We start from the raw sequence: 23,972 nt of genomic DNA on the forward strand, positions 1-23,972 counted from the left end.
TAATATTCGAATGATGAACCGTTGCCGTAGGATTAGCGTTTCGCGCGCTGTCTATCTTGAGGTAAGGAACGTAACGTCGAATTAACAGCTAAAACTATGACTAAAACTTGATGAGTTTGTTCCAAGACCACATGGATGCTGTCAATCCATCATCTGAGAGAGAAAAAAGCGGGATGGAGGGAGAGATTGACTGAGACATGCCTAATTATTGTCCCAGAGGATCCTCACGGTCCATTTATGAATCACCTCAGCGCGTTTTTCTCCAGCTCAGGAGAATTCTTCACCATGGCAATAACATTAGCCTTTAGCCAGAGGAGGAAAGCTTTTAGTGCCTAATGCTCTCTCTCTCTCTCTCTCTCTCTCTCTCTCTCTCTCTCTCTCTCTCTCTCTCTCTCTCTCTCTCTCTCTCTCTCTCTCTCTCTCTCTCTCCTCTTTTTGGCCTCTTGACTGTTTTATTCCTTCAAGGAAAAGTTCACCGATAAATGAAAATTCTGTCAGTCATTAATTATTCATCCTCATATCATTCCATACATGGATGTTGTTAAATTTTAAGTGTGGAGCACTGTAAAAGAAAATATCTTAAAATATAATCTTCAAAGCAAGAGTCAAATGGTGTTATAAAAAACTACCACAGAACAAATTAACAGCAATACTGGAGTAAGTAGGCTACATAAAGACTGAACATTTATTTAATTTTAGGCTACACGCTATGCCATAAAGGAGCACTATCTGTCCTGTCAACTAATCAGAATGTGTGCAAACATTTTGAGCTACAGTAATAATTTTGGTTTTATTTGCATCACATTTTAATGCTCAAATGTTTTTCAGGGAGAGATGGAAAAAATCATCATGTTCCAGATTAAAATGTTCGATGCTAACAATTTCTGACAAGAGTCGTCGTTTTTTCCTTTCTAAATTTACTGGCAGAAGATCTCAAGAACTCTTAAAATCTGAACTTAATAAGGAAGTGTTCGCATAAACTGACAATTTAAACAGTCCCATCAGTCCTCTTTCCGTAATGCTGCAGTGAAACCTCAGCTATGTTGGAAAGAAATAGCATAGAGTGATGTAGATGTTGTCTGTGGCCATTTCAGATCTGCGTGATGATAACTAATACGGACCAAATTTAACCCTCCAGTAACTGTTTAAACATTTAAATTTTGTGGCAACCAAACCTGAGATAAACATTTTTTTACAACATTTCTTTCAGATTGTCCACAAAAACCACTGTATGATATTTGCAGTGACATGGAGCGGTGGAACTTTTGCTAGCCTTGGTTTGTTTGTTTTGCCGGCGTCTTTGCCAGCGTAGTGAAGAAGAAGTGTGGCTTGTTTTGGTCCGAGTGGGCAGTGGTTGTGCAGATGCCATGCCAGCCCGTCGCTCTGCTCGGAAGAAACGCCCACACACACACACACACACACACACAAAGACACAGTGCCGTGTAGACGGAGGCCTTGGCGGTATGTGGCAGATACCCAGAGCTGCAACCCACTCCAATGCGCCAAGAAGAATCCCTCTGTTCATGAGGTGGACCATCACGACAGACTAAACAAGGGAAAAGGTCTTTCTCTTGTGTAATCTGAAAAGAATGAAAGACTTCCCATGGCATAGATAGACAATGAAATAACAAGAATTCTCTCTGATATACAGTAAGTTGCATGCAAGTTTTGAAGTTTTGATGATAACTTTGAAATTGGTTGGAACATGCAATCTAATTCATTTGTGCATCACTCATTTCTATAGGACTACACAAATCTGCAAGGCTCCACCATGTGGTCAAGATGCATAATTGTTGCCAAACATAACAACTGATTCCCTGAAATCGGTCTACAGAACCACAACAGTCTAAGCTGCACTAGGATGTTTTTTCGATCTGTGCAGATTTTTATATAAAACATATTATTATATTTTTTAAGGTTTTGTCATTTTTTTTAATGAATATGTCAATGTTAAAATGCTTTGTCCTGTCCCAGCTTGAAATGCAGAGACGTCGGAGCTGTGGTACAGTGGATTGTGCACATAATCGGGATGTTTAAGTGATCTTCGCTCACGACGACCCCACACTCATTCACTATCTTATAAAATAAAGTAAAAAAAAAAAGCCCCAAAGCAGCAACTGTAAGTAACACATTCAACGGGTTATGTGTCTTAAACCTGTATGAATCTGCTTGTAAGGCAGGTAAGTCTAGCAAACAGCTTTGTCTTTGTTCCCTTTTGAAACTCTTTGCACTTCATTATCAGGGGTTTTGAGACAATAATACAGAACATTAACTATACACTACACTGTAAAAAACAATTGTGATTTTAACGGTAAAACACTGTAAAAATGCTACAGTGCAAAATTGTTAATTGGTTAACAGAAAGTTTCCATACTATATACGGTAAATAACTGATAGATCTCATGGTACATTTAATACCGTTAAATTTACAGTTTTTGAAAGTGAAAAAGAACAACTCATTGTATAATTTACAGTGAAAAAACATAAATTGACATTCCCACAATTCCCTGTGTGACACTTAACATTTTATGTATTTTTGTTGAAATAACTGTTTCCTCATAGTTTTCTTGGTTTTTTTTCTAATCAGTTATGTACATTAGGGTTTTATGTTACATTTAATGTTGTTAAATTAATGTTTATTGCATTTTTTTTAAATTTCATGTGTGTTACCATGATGGTGCGAATGACACTGTGCAGCTTCTATAAGTATTAACCGTTTTGTGGAAGATTTGCTTGTGGTGAGCTTTGATTGAACATCGTGACTTTTATCTCTGCTGTGATGATTGTTGGTTGTCAATGCATTACAATGGTACAAAACAGATATCAATACTTCAATAGGTTGGTAAATTAATATTATATCAGATAATGAAATACAGTTTTTTACTGTAAATTTTAAATTAAGTCTGTAAAACCAATAACGTTGCTACCGTATTTTTGACGGTAAAGTTCTGGCAACCACAGCTGCCGTTTTTTTACCATAAAAAATACGGTTTTATTTTTTACAGTGTACACTAAACATTGTAAACTGACCACCTTCCATCAAACTTGCAGAGAACTCTGGTCTGTTACTCTCTTTATTTTCTTATTTTGTCTACACTGTAAAAAAAAAAACTGTAGAAATTACAGTATTACTGGCAGCTGCTTGCCAGTAACTTACTGTAGTTTTAAATTGATGTTATTTACTGGCAACAGTTTGTTCAAAGTTAAATGAACATTAAACATTAACAAGTCTTTATCTTTACAGAATAAAACTAAAATAACAGCCTCATGCAAAGCATTCTGGGAACCAAAATCTGAAGGAAAAAAACAGAAAAAGGTTGATGAAGATTTCTGGTTCCCAGAATGCTTTGCATTAGATTGTTATTTTATAATTTTATTCTGTAAAGACAAAGACTTGTTAATGTTTAATGTTCATTTAACTTTGAACAAACTGTTGCCAGTAAATATACATCAATTTAAATCTACAGTAAGTTACTGGCAAACAGCTGCATAAAATACAGCAATTGTTTTACAGTGTATCTTTTAATTCTATATCGTGGATGATGAGAGAGCCTGATTCAGAATGATCACATCTGTGGTTACATGCATCCTCTTGAGCAGATGAACATAAAATCCTAAAAGACTGGCTGTACTGGAGGCTCCAGACCACAGATGGGCCTCCACATCTGGCAGCCACCCCTGCGCTCACATCAAAGTCCGATCCTGGATGGTGAGGACAGGTGGCATGGTAATCCCATTCGAGAGGCCCGTGGACATCCAGACTTTTGTAGCATATGCAACTGGGGTGGGAATCTTATGGTACCTAATGATTCGATTAAACACCGATCCTCCATTTGATATGTGCATAGATTTGATTGTAGTTACCGTTGTGTTACTTTTCTTATTTGACTGCAGTAGACAGTTAAATAGGTCTAGAAGAAGAGAAAAACCTACTGAATTAAATGTGAACCTTGAAATTTGTTTAGTTTTTCTTCCCATTTTAATCAACCCCAATATTATAAAACAAATGCCCTTTAAGCTGACTACAATCATTAAACAGTCTTCTGTAATAAAGCAAGGCAGGCAATTTTATTATTTTCTTTATATTAAAAATAAGAACAAAAAAGCTATTTACAAACAATAGGACAAATACTTTAGAAAATAAAAATAAAATAAACTTTTCAGGTACAGTAACAAGAAATGCTACCGAAATTGAATAATGAAATGTAAAAATAAAACACTGTATAGTCTTCACTGTATAAATTAAATATAAATTGATTCATATTAAAGATAAAAAAGGATTTAGTCAAAAGCAGTGAGTGTTTTTTTTTAATTAACATTAATGAAACAGATGGCAACAGTTGACGAGGCTGCTGTCCCTTTAAGAATGAATGCACGGATCTAATATACTGTTACACATCCTATTTTCCTGACACACATCCTGTGTCCGTCAGCGCGATCACCTCATTGAGTCCTTGCTCGCGGCTTATTGTGATTAACGACAATAACTTTAAGTAGTACTGCGAAGTTAAAGTGCAACACTTAGAAAATCAATTTTTTAAATTTGCGAATCGAAGCAAATCGGAAGAAGATAGAATCGCGATTCATATATAAATAGATTATTTCCCGCACCCCCTCAGTTCAGGATGGTGGATCACATATCATCCTGACGAATGCCTCACCGCAGCTGATCTGAGATCATTGTTTTGCCTGTTCTGCTGGGCGGCGTGAACTTCAAACCCCCTCCGCCTTTAAGAGCGTGCTTGACGTGACCAATTCATCATCTCTCCCTCACCGCTCCATCATTCACACAGGCAATCCATCAAGACCAGACGCTGAGACAAGGCAGGGGAGAACAGAGCCGCCTCGAATGAGACGGTAATGCTGTCTGCAGCCATTGCTCAAGGGAAACGCTTGACGTTACCACTTTAAGAGTAGTGTTGCGGTTTTAATACGGATGTAGATTATATCTCAATTACAGCCTTGTCCTCTAAACACTGGACTGGATGCACATAAGAAATTGTTAGATGTTTAGAAAAGCACTTCCCTGCTTTGTTAACAGCCTGACCTTTGCGAGACCTTTAAACTAGACGTTAATCTAGACTTGCTTATTATATCCATAAGAGCACCATTTATTCATAGTTTGTAAACACGGACGGCGATCTGGCAACCGGGCTCTTTTTCATCACTTGTGGCTATGTTGTTTCTTCATTTCCTGCGTAGAGCCTTCCAGATTTGTGTCTGGATCACTGACAGCATCTCAACAACGTACAAACACTTCCTGATGTCTCCAAATCCTCAGGTAGTCCAGAACTTATGGCCACTAATTAGGATCTGATGGTGTGATTTAAATAAGGTATTTAACTCTTTGTTGCCCTGGAGCTAAAAGGATCAAGATCCTCTCCATCTCGGGCATTCGTATGAATTTGGTTTAAATCACAGTTAATATGAGCCAACACTTTTAAAATGACCTTGAGGACAAAAGAAAACCGTGGCTTGAAGACAATAATATCTTTATGCACATCTTGCCATGATTCATAACTGAATCACAAACAAATGCAAACCGTATCAGGCCCAGAAAAATATATTCCAGTCCTACTTTTTCTCTGATGAAACATGAAAATAAAAACCTTGGACTCTGGGATATGTGCCATTCAAAATAATTGACTAATCGGTTATGCAAAAAGGGAGGGTCTTTGATTCAATCACTTACTGGTTTGTTTAGTAATCTTGTCAGTACAGTACTGTACGCCAGTTGGTGCTTCCAGTAACTGTTTTTGTGTATTAAATGCAAAAGTAGTTTAGATTAATTCAAAAACACATTCAAAACAAGTTTCATTTATCTTAGCTTTGGGATCATTCTTTCTCTTTTTTTGTAGAACGAGACTGGCATACAACTATTAAAATATTCAATTGAACAAAACAGAAACATAATTGCAGCACTGATAAAACTTAGTGAGACACAATTACGTGTCAACAGGGTTATTTAAGTGGAATATCGTGACATTTTGCAGAAGTGGGCTGTTATCATTGTTTTCTTCTGAAAAGTGATGTGAAACAAATTTCTTACTCATTGTTTATGATATTGCGTTCCCTTTACTACTACGCAAGACAAATATGTGTTGCACAGCAGCCTGATTCAATCAGAACAGTTTTGATGCATCATAATACATCTGTGTCATACACACAAAGTTCGAATATATAGCGTGTCTTCTGTTTGTCGCTCTAAAGGTCATACACTGATTTAATGTCAAGCCTGAAGCGTTTTTGTATTAAAACACAGACCATAGACATCACGTCCTGTTCTTTGCTCTTTTAGAATAAATGGCTTCTTTTAGAGCCATATAGTGGGAGTTTAATTGCAGCATATTAAATATGTTTTTATTACAGTAACTGCCGAGCCCACACACATACCTCTGACTTGCTGCAATCTGTTTTGATGCTTGGCCAGTGCGTTCCTTGCTAAAAAATTAGGTTCTTAGAACATTTTGCAAATGTTCCAATTAAGTTATGAAAATTTTATTTTGGATTGTTCTCTCTTTAAATTTTTTTTTTTTTTTTTTTTAATACAACTTTTGAATGTTCTCTGAACGTTCTAAAACAAGTGTGTATTAACGTTTAAATTGTTACATGAACTTCTAACATTCCATGAACGATGTATAAATAATATTTTGAGAATGTTTTGAAAGACCAGGTAATTTTGAACAAATGTTCTGATATGGTTACTGGAAGAACGTTTATTAGTTCATCACATTAGCCTAAGTTATGTGAACAGTTCTGGTTCCCTGTTAGCTGCATCACATTAGATTAAAGAGAAAAAAACATTATGCCAATTTTGTGACGTACAAGAAGTGCAATTATAACGTTATGTTTCAAAAGAGCTTTGGTCAGCCACATCATTGCAGCATCACAATAAAAAGACAACACGTTCAACATGAAACGGGGTCATTAGGTGTATATAGGCCTAATGTAATATATTTTTCAAATGCACAATTTATACAATTCGGCAAATCGTCATTTATCTAACCAAACTATAATGGCGAACAAGATATTAGACTCTTACAAGGGAGTTTAGTTTAGCCACATTTGCATTTTCCAAACATTTGGAAACCCATCAAGCACTTTCGAGACAATATCGTATGCACCACTTCACAATATTTTCCCAGACAGAACATTAACGCTACTCTGCAAAGCCCTCAGAACAATATCCAGACAGTTTGCAAGCTGTAAAACACGAGATCTTGTGCTTGACGGAGGAAGGAGAACTATAAAGAGTTCAGGCCAACCTCCTGGACCCGATGAAATTGATCTGCTCTGCTAATGGACGACACACATCTCCCCGGGTTTAAGGAAAGGCTAGACGGGATGTTGGACATGCTCTGTGCGTATGGGTCAGAGGAGGCACTGAGACAAAAGTGGCACTTTCATTTGGAGTCCAAACTCTAAATATCAGATAAAGGGTGCCGTCTCTGCCTCCGTGGCTTTCAGAGAGCCGGAGCGCGTCTGAAACGGGATATGAAGAGATGAGCCACGTGAGTCTCTCCTGAATGCATTAATGCAACTTAATGGAAACCTTGGCTCCTCCAGGACTACTCCGTCCATTAGCTCTGACTGCGCTGCTTTTCCAAACCATCAGAACTCGAGCCAAACTGAGACAGGGGTAGCTGCAGCCTGGAGTAATGGGCGTGGCAAGAGGTAGGGGCGTGGTAAGAGGTAGGGGCGTGGCAAGAGGTTTCTCATTGGTCAAAGGAGTTTCCTCCTGGCAACTGCGTTGGCCAATCAGCAGTAACCATAGTTAAACGTCATTTCCTTTAGCTGAAAAAAAACATCATTTCCTTTAGACGGAGAGAAGATGGCAGAGGTAATTCACATATGCCATATAATTTGTTGTTCTCTTTGCTTTACATCTTTCAGCTTTGGTAATTATTTAATTGTTGTTGACAGACACATGTTACAGTGAGAAGCATTAACGACTGCATTTGCGTCGAAGACATCAGAGTCGGCGATTTATATCGATGTCCGTTCTGTGCTCTCAGTGTTTTTAGACCTTGTGAATATAACAAGATCCACAGTCATTTGCAAAGCCACAGACTTCGCGCGGTTCGCCATGAACGTAAGTATGAGTTCAGTTGTGATATGCTATGCATGCCTGTTACTGGTTACATCTGTTACAGATAACTTGTTAAGGTTAGATAATAACGTTAACGGTTATGTTACGTATCATAATTGGAAACTTATGACAAACATGTTTTGCTTTATATATTAATTTTACTATTTTAAATTGTGTTTGATGTTTATGATTCTTATAGATTTTGAAAATTGAAGACCTTAGCAAATTGCAGGTAAAATGTCATTGCTTTGCCTTGTAGCGTGAATAAAATGCAAAAAGCTATTATGAAGAAATGTGTATGTTTCTGTTATTAGGGCATCCAAGTCGAGACGTCTAACAGCTAAGTGAATGGAACGCTGATTCCCCCACTTTGTGCGGATCCCATGTTACATATCCCTGTAAGCAATTATATATTTTTTTCCACAGTGTAATATTGTAGTTATGATTTGTTATTGTTTAGCATACATACTTTAGATTTCATTGACTGTTTCGATGTATTATTGCTATTGACATTTTATGTGGCATATATGTTGTAAGCATTCTTTCAAAGGAGGCAAAAAGATTTCACAGAGCAAAATAAACATTGTGCACCATTTTGTATTATATTTATTTGTGATAGGTTGATGCTTCCACAAAAGACTGCATTCTATTTCTATCGTGGATCAAGTCACACTGGATGCTTTGTGTAAGTCATCAAGACATTTTTATCCATGTCAAATTGATTTCTATATTTTGTGTTTTTTAACAACCATTTTCAGATTTTGCGTCCAAAGCTGAAACAAGTGTTTTTTTCTTGATTCACTCTGCGCAAGTGGTCTTAGTGATGGGAGATACAGTCAAGTGTACAGGTCTTTTACATAGCTCAATAGTTCATGTTCAGAAGTTCCAGTTGAACAGTTCTTGTTCAAATGTTCTCAGCTGCTGTATGGTGGTTCATTTCTAAACCATTCAGCATTTTCATTTTTTTTTTTTCATTTTTTTTTTTTTTCATTTAGAAACCAAATAAAAAAGGTCTAAACAAGTAGCCTTTGAATTTCAGTATGGCCTGTACATTTCTCTGGGGGTGGCTTTTGACTTTTCTGAGGTGAGTCTTCAGATTTTTTGCATTAAAAATTATTTTTTTCTTTTATCTTGTAGGTATCGTTGACTGGAAGTCAGTCAATCCGAATGTGAGGGAGGAATATAGGGTGGGGTTTAAGCTCACCAGATGTGATGCCTGTGGATTCCTCTACAAAAACACCACTGGATATTGCAGCAATGGAAAGAAGGGGGTCTTTACTGCGTTCTATTCAGATAGAGCATTTGATGGCTTCTGTTCTGAGTAATAGAGGAATGAGTAATAGAGGAATGAGTAATAGAGGAATGAGTAATAGAGGAATGAGTAATAGAGGAATGAGTAATAGAGGAATGAGTAATAGAGGAATGAGTAATAGAGGAATGAGTAATAGAGGAATGAGTAATAGAGGAATGAGTAATAGAGGAATGAGTAATAGAGGAATGAGTTTTGACTTTGAACACAAGCCTTTGATGAATAAAAAAAATTAATTGTAAAAATGACAACTGAACTGAATAAATGTTTTTTGGATAAAATGGTGTTTGTTTTGCTTAATTGATTAATGCCACTTAGAAGTTTATTAAACTGTTTTTACTTAATTTTTTTATTATATGGTGATTTTTTTTATTTTATTATATGGTGAGTGTTTGATCAAACACGTATATATGCATGCCTGTATACAGCAAAAACATTTCCTGTACCATTATTATAAAAATAACATTACTTTTAGTTTGTATGTACTTGAAAGTACAAAACTAGTATGACTAATAGTGTCAGGAGACATTTTTATCTTTAAAAGAATAATTAAATTTCTTTTCTTTTATTATTTAGTTCAAGTACAGACATTTCAAGTATAATGCAATAAAAAAAACAATATGAATACAAGGCATTGTAAATACAGCTAAAAATGTGTGAACCAGAGAATAACAATAACAACTGAAGTATAAAATGAACAAAATATAAATACAAAAATAAAAGTTTATAATATCAAGGCAGTTATAGATATTTTCAAAAACGTTTTGTGATCTCATGTTTGAAAGGGTTTCAAAGTATAGGTTACTGTGAGATCAGTGTTTTAAAAGGTAATATGAGGGTTTTCTTTTGAGTTATTTTTGTCTTATGAATAAAACTTTGTCAAAATAATTTAATTATATAATTTTGTTTTTCAGAAAAATATAGGTTTTGGAAACAAAGTAAAATGTCATGAGGTTCTAAATTAAGACAAATTTGTTTGTCATATCTATTTTAAAGTCAGTCCAAAAAGAAATAGAAAAAGGGCAATACAAAAATAAAGGTTCAATATCTTCAAGCGATGTGTTACAAAAAGTGCAATTTTCACAAACAGTATGAATGTTTTTTAATGACTGATCCTAAAAAAGTCGCGGTGGTGATGACGTCATGTAACCCGCGCCATACAGAAGGTTTCGAAGGTAACGTACTTTTGGATATCTTCTCAATATCATTTGTAGCCGGTGAGGTGGCAATTAGTAGAGGGTGTGGCCAGGTAGGGTTTTTAAGCAGGCACCTGTAGGGAGGCCTAGAGAGGAGGTCCAATCTTTTTTGGAGTTGTGCTGTTTGGTAGCACTTCTTTGTGTGTTGGTGCACAGACGCGGTCTGGTTGAGCAGGTAGGCCAAGCAAATATTTATTGTGTTGTGTTAGGTTTACAAAGCTTGTTTTTTACTGAATTATGTTTTAAGTGCAGACACAAACATCGTGCTGTCCTGTGACGTTCATGTTGGTTTGTGCGTGATCGGTCTGATGAGCAGGTAGGCTAAATAAATAGTGATTGTTTTGTTTCCTATTTAGGACGCCTTGTTTTATTAATTAGGGAATTGTTTTTAATGCAGACGCAAACATTGTGTATTTGTAGGTCATTTGGTCACGCCCGTTCCTATCTTGGAAGTTAGTCCAGGGTTTGGGGCTGTGTCGCAGGTAATGTGAGGTTTTTTTATACAGTGCTTGTAAGTGTCTTGATTTTATTTTTCTAATGAGATTAAAGTAAACAAAATACGTTTTGTGGTTATTTTTGTGTATTGTTAATTGTGTTTTTGTATTTTTGTATTAGGTTTAGTTGATCGCTGTTCCTCGTGTGTTTGTTTTTTGTTTTGATTTCCCCGTTTAGCCAGTACCTGCATGTGCGCTGTATGCCTCCAGCGCAATGAGTGTATAGATGTTGTGAATCGTACTGGCTAACGGGGTGTTTTCTTTTTTTCTTGTTCCTTGTTTGTATATCACTTCCCAGCCTCGTGTTGCTAGCCAACCCTTGTACTCTCTGTACTATATTGACGCTTTAAAACACATAAACTATTTATTTGCATGAGACTTAAGGTTGTAGTGTCATTGTTTTTTGGTTTGTTTTGAGTGTGCGGTACTTTTATTTAATATGATTTTGGGGTTGTTTGTGTAATGTATTTTGTTTTATTTTGAATTGTCCTGTGTGACCAAGTTGGGATTGTATTGGGGTTTGTAGGGGGTTGGCTGGTTGGTAACATCCGTGTAGGGGGAATGAGTTTTCTGTTCTACAATGTACCTTTTCTTTGATTTGATATGTATTGTTTATTTATCAATAAATCCCTTTTTTTTGTGAGTACATTGAAGTTAGTTTTTTTATCTCCCTTGTTGGAAGGAACGGTTACTCCTCGGTAACATTTTGGCGTAGTCGGCAGGGTAACCAGTTTCTTTTGTGGTATTAAAGGCTGGGAAGTGGATGTTTTTTTTGTTTTTTGTTTTTGGTAGGGAGGAACAGCGATCAGCTCGTGGGACGACTGCTTCTGGCGACATCGGATTGGTCTACTGCAGTTATGGCGGAGGAGCTGCAGCAACTACGGGAGCAGTTAGATCAACTGCGAATTGAAAATGAAAGACTAAGACGACAGCCTCAAGCTGGAGGTTCAGCAATTGGTGTGTCGAGTTCGGTCCCAGAAGGTAATGGACAGCGGCGTGAACAGGCCGCTATATATGTGCCTAGAGAAAGAAAATGTTCGAATTTCTCTGGTAAATTGTCCCCTGGCTCTCTTTCTCTGGAGGATTGGATTGAAGAGGTGGAGAGTTGTATTAGAGGGAGACATATATCTGAATCAGACAAAGCCATGTTTGTTTATGATCATTTAGAGGGAGAGGCTCGGACTGAAATTAAGTTTAGGCCTGAGGAAGTTAAAGAGAACTCCACTGAGATATTTTCAGTGTTGCGTGAACTGTATTGTTCTTCTTCTCCCTATGTAATCCTTCAACAGCAGTTTTTTGATAGAAAACAGAAGGAGGGGGAATCTTTACAACAGTTTTCTCATGCATTAATGGATCTTATGGACAAGGTACGAAAAGCTAACCCTAATGCTGTGTCTGACTATCAGGTGGTTCTGCGAGATCAATTTTGTGAAAATGTTCAGGACCATACCCTTCGTAGAGAACTAAAGAGGTTGGTGAGGCAGAATCTTTCTTTAACTCTCCTTGACCTACGCAAGGAGGCAATGCGTTGGGTGGAGGAGGGACAGCCTCAAAGAAACCGATCAAGTAGAGTAGTTCCTCACTCATTTGAAACTCAAGCTGTTACTACATGTGAAGAGAACCGTGTGGTTGGTTCTGAATTTGCTGAATTGAAAGATATGGTCCTACGACAGCAGGCACAATTGGATTTGATTCTTAAAACTTTGAGTACTCCAGAAGGGGCTGCAAGTAATGTTAATAGATTCCCTAGACCTAGTAGATTTCGTAGAACACCTGATGGCCAACCCATATGTATCAAATGTAATAAAGCTGGTCATATAGCAAGATATTGTACAACCAATATACAAACTAGGCCTGTGCCGGCTGTGGGTTCTAGTGGTGGGGCAGTTGTGGAGTCTGTCTCGTCGGCGGAAAACTAGAGCCCTCCAGGGTGCAGAGCCACACACTGGAGATGAGGACATTAGGCTCAAAAATTGATTCTCATGCTTTTTCTAGTTTAGTAGGGTCTTGTCCAACATTAAAGATTAAAATGGGAACGGTTGAGGTGTTGTGCTTACTAGACACAGGGTCTATGGTTACCACTGTAACAGAGAGTTATTTTAACCATTATTTTTCGGATTTGGGGGAAGGGGATCTCCGTGACTGTGCATGGTTGGCATTGAAAGCTGCAAATGGGATGGATATTCCATGTGTGGGGTATGTAGAACTTGATGTTAGTTTATTTGGGGTTACATTACCTAGGAAAGGGATTTTGATTGTAAAAGATGCCTGTTCACCTAGTATGTATGCTCAGAAGGAGAAGATTCCAGCTGTACTGGGTATGAATATTATCCGAGAGTGTTATGTTAATTTATTTAATGAACATGGTACAGAGCTTTTTCAGATTCCCCAAATACGAGCAGCTACCCCAGCATGGAAACAGGCACTCCGCTGTTGTCAAAAAATTGAAGCTGTGTCACATTCTTCTTCTGAATTTAAGGTGAGAGTTCAGGGTAAAAACCCTGTCCGTGTTGCTGCAGGTACCATGACTATGGTTCCGGTGACCTGTCCACAAGTTTCAGGGGCTGTGATAGAGTTTCTCTTAGAACCTTTGGGGCCAGAGGAAAATGCCCTTCCAGAGGGTTTGCTGTTGTCTCCTTCGCTGGTATATGCAGAGAGAGGGTTAGTGTATGCACCCATTGTTAATGTAGGTAGTACGGAGGTATGGGTGGCACCACGTCGTATTATAGGTACAGTCCAAGTGGTGAACGTGGTTACTGCCACAGGGCCGACATTACAAATATGTCCTGAAAATGTTTATAGTGCTCAGGTGTCTGTTCATGTGGCTGAGCAGTTGTCTGGTGGTAACATTGATCTTCCTTCCTGTAAAGGACTTACTGAACAGGAAGCAGAACTGGCAAAGCAGCTATTAAATAAATATCAGGTCATTTTTTCCACTACTGAGGGTGATATAGGTTGTACAGCTCTGATTAAACATGAGATTCCGTTGGAGGACGATAAACCAGTTAGACAGCCATATAGACGAATCCCTCCCTCTCAGTATGAGTCCGTAAGGGCTCATATTCAGCAGCTTTTGGACAGTAAGGTGATAAGGGAGAGTAGTAGTCCTTACTCGTCCCCGATTGTTCTGGTGCAGAAGCGGGATGGAACAATTAGGATGTGTGTTGACTATCGTCAATTGAATACGAAAACTAGAAAGGACGCTTATCCACTGCCGAGAATTGAAGAGTCTTTGGATGCTCTGACTGGGGCAAGGTGGTTTTCCACCTTAGATTTAGTAAGTGGGTACAATCAGGTTGAGGTAGCTGAGGCAGATAAGGCAAAGACAGCTTTTTGTACTCCCTTTGGGTTGTTCGAATTTAACCGTATGCCCTTTGGGCTGTGTAATGCCCCAGGGACATTCCAAAGACTCATGGAACGGCTGTTTGGGGATAAGCGGTTCTCTTCTTTGCTTTTGTATCTGGATGATATAATTGTATTTTCCTCTTCTGTACAGGAGCATTTGTCACGGCTGGAGGAGGTCTTTAAGCGATTGCAGATGGAAGGTCTTAAGATTAAATTGAGCAAATGCAGTTTTTTTCAGAAGCAGGTGAAGTATTTGGGGCACCTAGTGTCTGAGCAGGGGGTTTCCACTGACCCCGACAAAGTGGCAGCAGTAAAAGAATGGAGTTGCCCAGTACACTTGGCAGAGCTTCGTTCATTTTTAGGTTTTGCCAGCTATTATCGCCGGTTTATTGATGGATTTGCTAAGCTGGCTAAGCCTCTTCATGAATTGGTAACAAGATTGAGTGGTTCTGCAAGAAAGGGCAAGACTCCAAGGCTGCCTTTAGCCTCTGTGTGGGATGCAGAGTGTGAGAACAGTTTCCAAACATTAAAGACAAAGCTGGTTACTGCACCTGTGCTTGCTTATGCAGATTTCCGTAAGCCATTTGTTCTGGAGATAGACGCAAGCCATCAGGGTTTGGGGGCAGTTTTATCCCAGGAGCAGAGTGGTAAGCTTCGTCCCATTGCTTATGCCAGTAGGGGTCTGCGGAGGACAGAGCGGAATATGGAGAACTATAGCTCCATGAAACTGGAGTGTTTGGCCCTAAAATGGGCTGTATGTGATAAGTTTAGAGAATATTTGTTGGGGAATGACTTTGTTATTTATACCGACAATAATCCTCTCTGTCACCTGCAGACCTCAAAGTTGGGTGCTCTTGAACAGCGATGGTTATCCCAGTTGGCTTCTTTTAATTTTGTGATGAAGTACCGCCCAGGAAGGGTTAATCAAAATGCGGACGCACTGTCTCGACAGGCCATGAACAATGTGTTTCCAGGAACCAAACTTCCCCAACTGTTACAGCAGCAGGTGAGGGGAAGATCTCCAGAGCGGGTAGTGGTGAGTGGCAGTGAGGTTGCTGCATTGCCTGGATGTTCACAGGTAGATCTTTCTCATTTGCAGAAGGCAGACCCAGTTATCGGCCCTATTGCCAAGGCTTGGGAGGCAGGTAGCGTTTTGCGTTCTTCAGAGTTTACTGGTGGGGGTCGAGAGGTAAAGGAACTGGCTAGGCAGTGGGACCGATTGTGTGAGAAGGATGGGTGCTTATATCGTTTAGTGTACACACCTGATGGTCATCGAGAGATATATCAGTTACTGTTACCTCAAAAACTTCAAAGGGAGGTGTTTTGTAGTTTGCATGACAGTCATGGGCATCAAGGAAGAGACCGAACGGTAGAATTAGTGAAGCGTCGCTGTTACTGGCCAGGGATGGTGAGAGATGTGGAGCAGTGGTGTCGGGAATGTCAGCGGTGCATCCTCGCTAAAGCGGTTCAACCAAAAGTGAGGTCTTTTATGGGAACACTACAAGCATCCCGGCCTCATGAAATTTTGGCTGTCGATTTTACCGTGTTGGAACCTGCAAGTGATGGGAGGGAGAATGTGTTGGTGCTCACTGATGTTTTTTCTAAGTTCACTCAGGCCATCCCTACTCGGGATCAGCGAGCAAGTACTGTGGCGGAGGTTTTGGTCCGGCATTGGTTCCATTTATTTGGGGTCCCTTGTCGTCTGCATTCTGACCAAGGGCGAAATTTTGAAAGTAACCTTATTAGTCAGTTATGTAAGGTTTATGGTATACAGAAGAGTCGCACTACCCCGTACCATCCACAGGGAAATGGGCAGTGCGAACGGTTTAATCGTACTCTCCATGATTTGTTGCGGACTTTGCCTCCAGAGAAAAAGAGGCGGTGGCCTCAACATCTGCCACAGCTTGTTTACGCTTATAACACCACAGTGCATTACTCCACTGGTATGAGCCCGTATTTTTTAATGTTTGGATGTGAACCCAAATTACCAGTTGATTTCTTGTTAAATAATCAATTGGAAGAGACTGCAGAGACACCTGAGCAGTGGATCGTGGAACATCAAGGTAGGCTTCAGGCAGCATACGGTGAGGTACAGGAGAGACTGAGAGAAAAGGTTGCCCGTCGTAACAGACGTGATGAGGATAGAGTAAATGATAAGGGTCTTGGAGAAGGCGAGTTGGTCTATCTCAAAAGCCATCATCGTGGACGACATAAAATTCAGGATGTGTATGATTCATGTCTGTATAAGGTGGTGCGTGAACCAGGAGAGCAGGGCGTTGTGTATTCTGTTGCTCCTGTGTTTCAGGCTGGGCCTGTGAAGCAGGTCCATCGGATGGAAATGCGAAAGGCGTTTATTGACCCTGTCTTAGATGATGTAGACTCGACTGTGTCCGAAGCGGTTGGCTTGAATAGTGGGTCTACCACTGATTCAGATAGTGATTCGGCCTCATGTATATTATTGCAAGATGATTGTGATGGGTCACCTCCTAGGACGGGTGAGGATAGTGCCTTGGAGGGTTCCCCTGTATCAGAGGCTCAACCCCTAGAGCCGAGGCGTTCTAGGAGAAGTACAGCGGGTCGGCATTCAAACCCTTATAGATTGCCTCGAGCTGCAGTTGCACCCGTAGTTGGGGAGGAGTTGTAGTCCCAGAGACAGATGTGATATGCTGTTTATGGTAATGAGAACACTTCTTTGTGTGTGCATCGGCGGGTCGCCGATTAATTTCTGGGGGGAAGAATGTAGCCGGTGAGGTGGCAATTAGTAGAGGGTGTGGCCAGGTAGGGTTTTTAAGCAGGCACCTGTAGGGAGGCCTAGAGAGGAGGTCCAATCTTTTTTGGAGTTGTGCTGTTTGGTAGCACTTCTTTGTGTGTTGGTGCACAGACGCGGTCTGGTTGAGCAGGTAGGCCAAGCAAATATTTATTGTGTTGTGTTAGGTTTACAAAGCTTGTTTTTTACTGAATTATGTTTTAAGTGCAGACACAAACATCGTGCTGTCCTGTGACGTTCATGTTGGTTTGTGCGTGATCGGTCTGATGAGCAGGTAGGCTAAATAAATAGTGATTGTTTTGTTTCCTATTTAGGACGCCTTGTTTTATTAATTAGGGAATTGTTTTTAATGCAGACGCAAACATTGTGTATTTGTAGGTCATTTGGTCACGCCCGTTCCTATCTTGGAAGTTAGTCCAGGGTTTGGGGCTGTGTCGCAGGTAATGTGAGGTTTTTTTATACAGTGCTTGTAAGTGTCTTGATTTTATTTTTCTAATGAGATTAAAGTAAACAAAATACGTTTTGTGGTTATTTTTGTGTATTGTTAATTGTGTTTTTGTATTTTTGTATTAGGTTTAGTTGATCGCTGTTCCTCGTGTGTTTGTTTTTTGTTTTGATTTCCCCGTTTAGCCAGTACCTGCATGTGCGCTGTATGCCTCCAGCGCAATGAGTGTATAGATGTTGTGAATCGTACTGGCTAACGGGGTGTTTTCTTTTTTTCTTGTTCCTTGTTTGTATATCACTTCCCAGCCTCGTGTTGCTAGCCAACCCTTGTACTCTCTGTACTATATTGACGCTTTAAAACACATAAACTATTTATTTGCATGAGACTTAAGGTTGTAGTGTCATTGTTTTTTGGTTTGTTTTGAGTGTGCGGTACTTTTATTTAATATGATTTTGGGGTTGTTTGTGTAATGTATTTTGTTTTATTTTGAATTGTCCTGTGTGACCAAGTTGGGATTGTATTGGGGTTTGTAGGGGGTTGGCTGGTTGGTAACATCCGTGTAGGGGGAATGAGTTTTCTGTTCTACAATGTACCTTTTCTTTGATTTGATATGTATTGTTTATTTATCAATAAATCCCTTTTTTTTGTGAGTACATTGAAGTTAGTTTTTTTATCTCCCTTGTTGGAAGGAACGGTTACTCCTCGGTAACACATTATTGATATTTTTACAGTGAAATAAATGTATTTGGTCTTGTATAATTATTTGTTGGTCAATAGTGATTAAGTTTATGGCTCGCTTTTATGCGGATCAGGAAGCTTTCGCGTCCAATTGTAAAGACCTTACGGCACGCCCCTACCTCTTGCCACGCCCCTACCTCTCGCCACGCCCATTGCTCCAGCCTGCAGTTACCTCTACTTGGCCAAACTGGACAGCTCTGTTGATGTTATATGTTATGTTTACGTCCATGTGTTTATTACCCAGAACAAGTGCACGTCTATAGGCAACCTATTTACCGCAGTGGCTTGCACACAAACACAAACAGATGTGAAATTTATAGCTATTTAGCTGGTCATTACGTAGACATGGGTTGAAAAAAAAATAGACTAAAAATAGTCAATATTTTAGTGCACCAGTGTCTCTAGTAAGACCAGAAAGCCTGTTAAGTGCAGAGCGCCCCCTGCTGGAGAGGAAAAGCATTCACATACCGTGATGACGTGCTTCCAGTTATTAACATCCTATTTATAACTATAAAAGTGATATGAATTTTATGTACATTCATAACAATATATATTGTGTTTTATTACCTTGGCATTAAAAAAAAAGGTAACACTTTACAATACGGGTGCACTAATAAGCATTAATTAATTGCTTAACTAATGCACAGATAATACTGAATTAATGTGTAACTAATGATTATCTAAGCTATTCATTATTGATTACCACATTATGAACTAATTCAATTTCAGAGTCTGTATGGTTAATGTATTAGTTCATACATGAATTGTTATTAATTAAATATGTAATTGTGAATTAATTCCCTAATAACTCATTTTTGAACTAATAGTGTTAATTAATATGTTAATTACCAGAATGAGCCAAAGCGTTGTATTTCAACTTCCAGATAATACAGGTACACTAATATGCATTAATACATGATTAATTACTTCATTGTTAGTGCAAATTCATGTATAAATTACTACACTCACTAAATGACTAGTTAATAGTGATGTGCCTCAACAAGTTAAGTCATAACATAATGATACCTTTGCAAATCATTAGCTAATGATTAATTAAAGCAGACAACTGGAAGTTGAAGTGCATAGATTTGACTAATTGTGGTAATTAACACATTAATTTACACTATTAGTTAACAAAATAGGTTATTAAGGAATTAATACACAATGACACATTGAATTAGCAATTCATGTATTACTTAATCTATTAATCATATAGACTCTTTATTAGTTTGCTGATGCAGTAATCATTAATTAATGGTTTAGTTCTTCATGAATCATACATTAACTCATGATTATCTATGCATTAGTTAAACATGAATTAATGCATATTAGTGCACCCGTATTGTAAAGTGTTACCAAAAAAAATGCTATAAGTGTTTATAATACAGCTGCCAAGGGAGTGACGTGGATTTGACTTCTCTCTTCTAACCGTAATCAATCTCTGTTTATTTTCCCCATTTTAGAAAGTCGTGAAAACTCTGGAACCCTGGAAGTGTGAAAGGGAGCTCATATGGGGAAACAAACTCATTAGATTAATATGAGTAAATAAAATAAATATTTAGTTTATGCCAGGAAATCTTTAAGACATACAAAAATTATAATTTAATAATCATTTAAAAATATAAAAGTGATGAAATTGATAATCATGTAAACATTTACATAATGTATTAATAATGTAAAGCTGTGTATTTTCCTCCAGGAGGCGCTCAACGTCATACATGTAATAAAACGTGGAGAGACTCTTCAACCTCTTCGGACTCAGCGGTGAAGTGGTCTCTGGACTGATCGGAACCAGCGGTGAAGAAATCTCTGGACTGGTCGGAACCAGCGGTGAAGGAGTCTCTGGGCTGGATGGCGTCAGTGGCGAGGGCTCTGGGCTGGACGGGACCAGCAGCGAGGGCTCTGTGCTGGACGGGACCAGCTGTGAAGGCGGCTCTGTGCTGGACGGGACCAGCTGTGAAGGCGGCTCTGTGCTGGACAGGACCAGCGGTGAAGAAGGCTCTGGGCTGGACGGGACCAGCGGTGAAGAAGGCTCTGGGCTGGACGGGACCAGCGGTGAAGAAGGCTCTGGGCTGGATGGGACCAGCGGTGAAGAAGGCTCTGGGCTGGACGGGACCAGCGGTGAAGAAGGCTCTGGGCTGGACGGGCTGGACGGGACCAGCGGTGAAGAAGGCTCTGGGCTGGACGGGTCCAGCGGTGAAGAAGGCTCTGGGCTGGACGGGACCAGCGGTGAAGAAGGCTCTGGGCGGGATGGAACCAGCGGTGAAGAGGGCTCTGGGCTGGACGGGACCAGCGGTTAAGAGGGCTCTGGGCTGGACGGGACCAGCGGAGAAGGCTCAGGGCTGGACGGGACCAGCGGTGAAGAAGGCTCTGGGCTGGACGGGACCAGCGGTGAAGAGGGCTCTGGGCTGGACGGGACCAGCGGTGAAGAGGGCTCTGGGCTGGACGGGACCAGCGGTGAAGAAGGCTCTGGGCTGGACGGGACCAGCGGTGAAGAGGGCTCTGGGCTGGACGGGACCAGCGGTGAAGAAGGCTCTGGGCTGGACGGGACCAGCGGTGAAGAGGGCTCTGGGCTGGACGGGACCAGCGGTGAAGAAGGCTCTGTGCTGGACGGGACCAGCGGTGAAGAAGGCTCTGGGCTGGACGGGACCAGCGGTGAAGAGGGCTCTGGGCTGAACGGGACCAGCGGTGAAGAAGGCTCTGTGCTGGACGGGACCAGCGGTGAAGAAGGCTCTGGGCTGGACGGGACCAGCGGTGAAGAAGGCTCTGGGCTGGACGGGACCAGCGGTGAAGAAGGCTCTGGGCTGGACGGGTCCAGCGGTGAAGAAGGCTCTGGGCTGGACGGGACTAGCGGAGAAGGCTCAGGGCTGGACGGGACCAGCGGTGAAGAAGGCTCTGTGCTGGCTAAGACCAGCGATGAAGAAGGCTCTGTGCTGGACGGGACCAGCGGTGAAGAAGGCTCTGGGCTGGACGGGACCAGCGGTGAAGAAGGCTCAGGGCTGGACGGGCTGGACAGGCTGGACGGGACCAGCGGTGAAGAAGGCTCTGGGCTGGACGGGTCCAGCGGTGAAGACGGCTCTGGGCTGGACGGGACTAGCGGAGAAGGCTCAGGGCTGGACGGGACCAGCGGTGAAGAAGGCTCTGGACTGGTCGGAACCAGCGGTGAAGAAATCTCTGGACTGGTCGGAACCAGCGGTGAAGGAGTCTCCTTCCACGCCCAGCCAACCTGCATTGCTGGGGTTTAGCCAATACCCCAGCATGCCCACTGTACCTGGCAAGAGGTTCCTTATAGCACATCTTGAGCTGCTGCCCAAAAGCATTGGAAGAGGGGAGGAAAGTGTAGTGCCATGACCAGGTGCTGAAGGCAGTAGCTGACACCATCTGCATCGCAATCCAAAAGAGCAAACATCAGCTCCCAGTAAGGCACAACATTGCCTTTGTGGAGCCCAGGGCCTCAAATGGGCTGCTAGCCTCAGCTTGTGACTGCCAGCTGAAGGTTTACCTAGGGAAGCAGGTAAGACTGTTCCAAGCAAGTGATCATGTTGGAACTTACTGTACCTTGGGAAGACGGGATAGGGGAGGCCCATGAGCACAAGAAGGGTATCTCGAATTGTCAGAGGAATGTAGAAGGTATGGGTGGAGGGCCCACTGCAAGCCCATTGAGCGAGGCTGCAGGGACTTCACTAGACAGTCTCTACACCGGACACTCAGTCTCCTTGGTATTAGAGGGTTGCAGGAAAGAAGAGCCACCAAGAACATCACAGAAGCTACAGGAAAAAAAAAACATCAAGGTGGCTGTGGATCAAGAGGGGTGATCCATGGGTAAGTGCACTACTTGGACACAAGCCGGGGATTGATCACCCATTGATCAAGGTCTTCAGGATCACCAGGAACTAAAGGCAGGTGTGTGGGCAGGTTGGAACTTCACTCTGCAGGACGTTGGTCCTCCACGACCAGGACTGGACACCACTGTTGTAAGTGATCAATCTAGCAGTCATTCTGGATCTCTGAATTGTCGTGTTCAGAACATCTTGCAGGGGATCTCAGCTCTGGCTCTCGAGGACCACTGTCCTGCTGACTTTAGCACCAAACCTAGTCCGACACACCTGAACAAGCTAATCAAGCTATTTTGGTTTACTGACTAGAAAGTCACAAGCAGATGAGTTTGATCAGGTGTGGACATAAACTCTGCAAGAGTTAAGAACTCCTAACATACTGATAAGTCAATAATCACTGATAAAAAATTTATACATTTGAATTTGTATAGATTTATGCAATATTTGATTTTTCCCCTCCTTTTTATTATGTGCCAACCACAGCTAAAAACAATTCAATGGCCACTCAGGCACAGGTAGGCTTGCTGAGATAGTTAGTGTTACTGGTGTGCCACACACCGATTACATCACTTGCCCACAGAGATAATTTGTTTGAATAAGAAAAATCTAGAACCTTAATGAAGTGGGCATTAAGTCTAAGCTAACTAAAGAGATAGCAAATCTTGAGCCCCACAAAGATAATGCCAGAGGTTTTTTGACCCCCAAGACAGATATATAAAACAGGTCTTTCTTCTTAAAGACCTCCGAGGGACCTCTCGTGGAAATCTCTTAAAAAACGACTAAGACTGCTTTTACATGATCAAAATGCATCAGATTAATTTAAACTTATAACCAAATTTAGACTTATAACCAAATATCGTTCAACTGCATAATTTTATATCATGTCTACAACCTATATATGTGACGATTATGCCTGATGGATGATACCCCCTTTTGAGGCAAAGACTCCAATGAAGGAAATCCCCATCAAAGACCAACACAAACGCATGTCCACAAAAGGGGAAATGAAACAGATATCTAAATTTATAAACTCATGATTTTGAGTAATCATGAAATCCAGATTTCCTTTTACATAGTAACAGAAGGGTTTGCTGGATTATACAAATGTAGAACTAATCATATTTGAGAATAATTATGTAATGTATCATGTTACTTTTGCCAATGCTCCTATTCTATAAAAATGGTGATATTCTTTTTGCTGGTGGGATTCTCTCTGAAATTGGTCTGAGGTCCTCCAGCCGTGATTAAAGCACATTGGAAGGCATTGTCTGGAGTCTGTCTAGTTAATGCTGTGCAGCAGGTTAGTGGAACAGTAGAGACCTTATTCCCAATTAATAGAATTCGTAGGGCTCATGACGTTGACCGACTCAGCTGACGTCAGTGTTGACTAGACGCTTGGGTGTCGACTGGAGACAGGTAAACCTCAGTCAGGTGCCTTGGGGAAAAACTACCACAATGCAAAGCGGTTTCTTTTTCTCCAGGAGGCGCTCAACATAATAAATGCAATAGAATATGGAGAGACTCATGAACCTCAGAGTGAAAAGCTTTATTGATAAAGGCAAGCAAATACATATGACAAATATACAGCAGTAGTAAAGTGAGATATATGTCTCTTTATGCATTTTTTGTATCAAAGAGAAATATAAACAAAGCTGTTCAAATATGATTTTTTTAAAAATTCTGACGCTGAAAGAGGTCAGAATCTGAAATAATCATCAGTATATATATGACAAAAACACAAGAACAAAAAAAT

The 23,972-nt window shown here is 40.5% G+C and overlaps 1 long non-coding RNA gene across 1 annotated transcript; it reads left to right on the plus strand.

Annotated features, from left to right (window-relative positions):
* LOC130073744 (uncharacterized) lies at window positions 1-2,032 on the plus strand. The gene is made up of 3 exons (XR_008804385.1): window positions 1-61; window positions 1,211-1,650; window positions 1,745-2,032. It is a non-coding gene; the product is annotated as an uncharacterized LOC130073744 (long non-coding RNA).
* The last annotated feature ends 21,940 nt before the right edge of the window (window positions 2,033-23,972 follow it).

This window comes from Rhinichthys klamathensis, unplaced genomic scaffold (genome assembly GCF_029890125.1).
Source record: "Rhinichthys klamathensis goyatoka isolate OS25496 unplaced genomic scaffold, OSU_Roscu_1.1 h1tg000558l_1, whole genome shotgun sequence".
Lineage (NCBI taxonomy): Eukaryota > Metazoa > Chordata > Actinopteri > Cypriniformes > Leuciscidae > Rhinichthys > Rhinichthys klamathensis.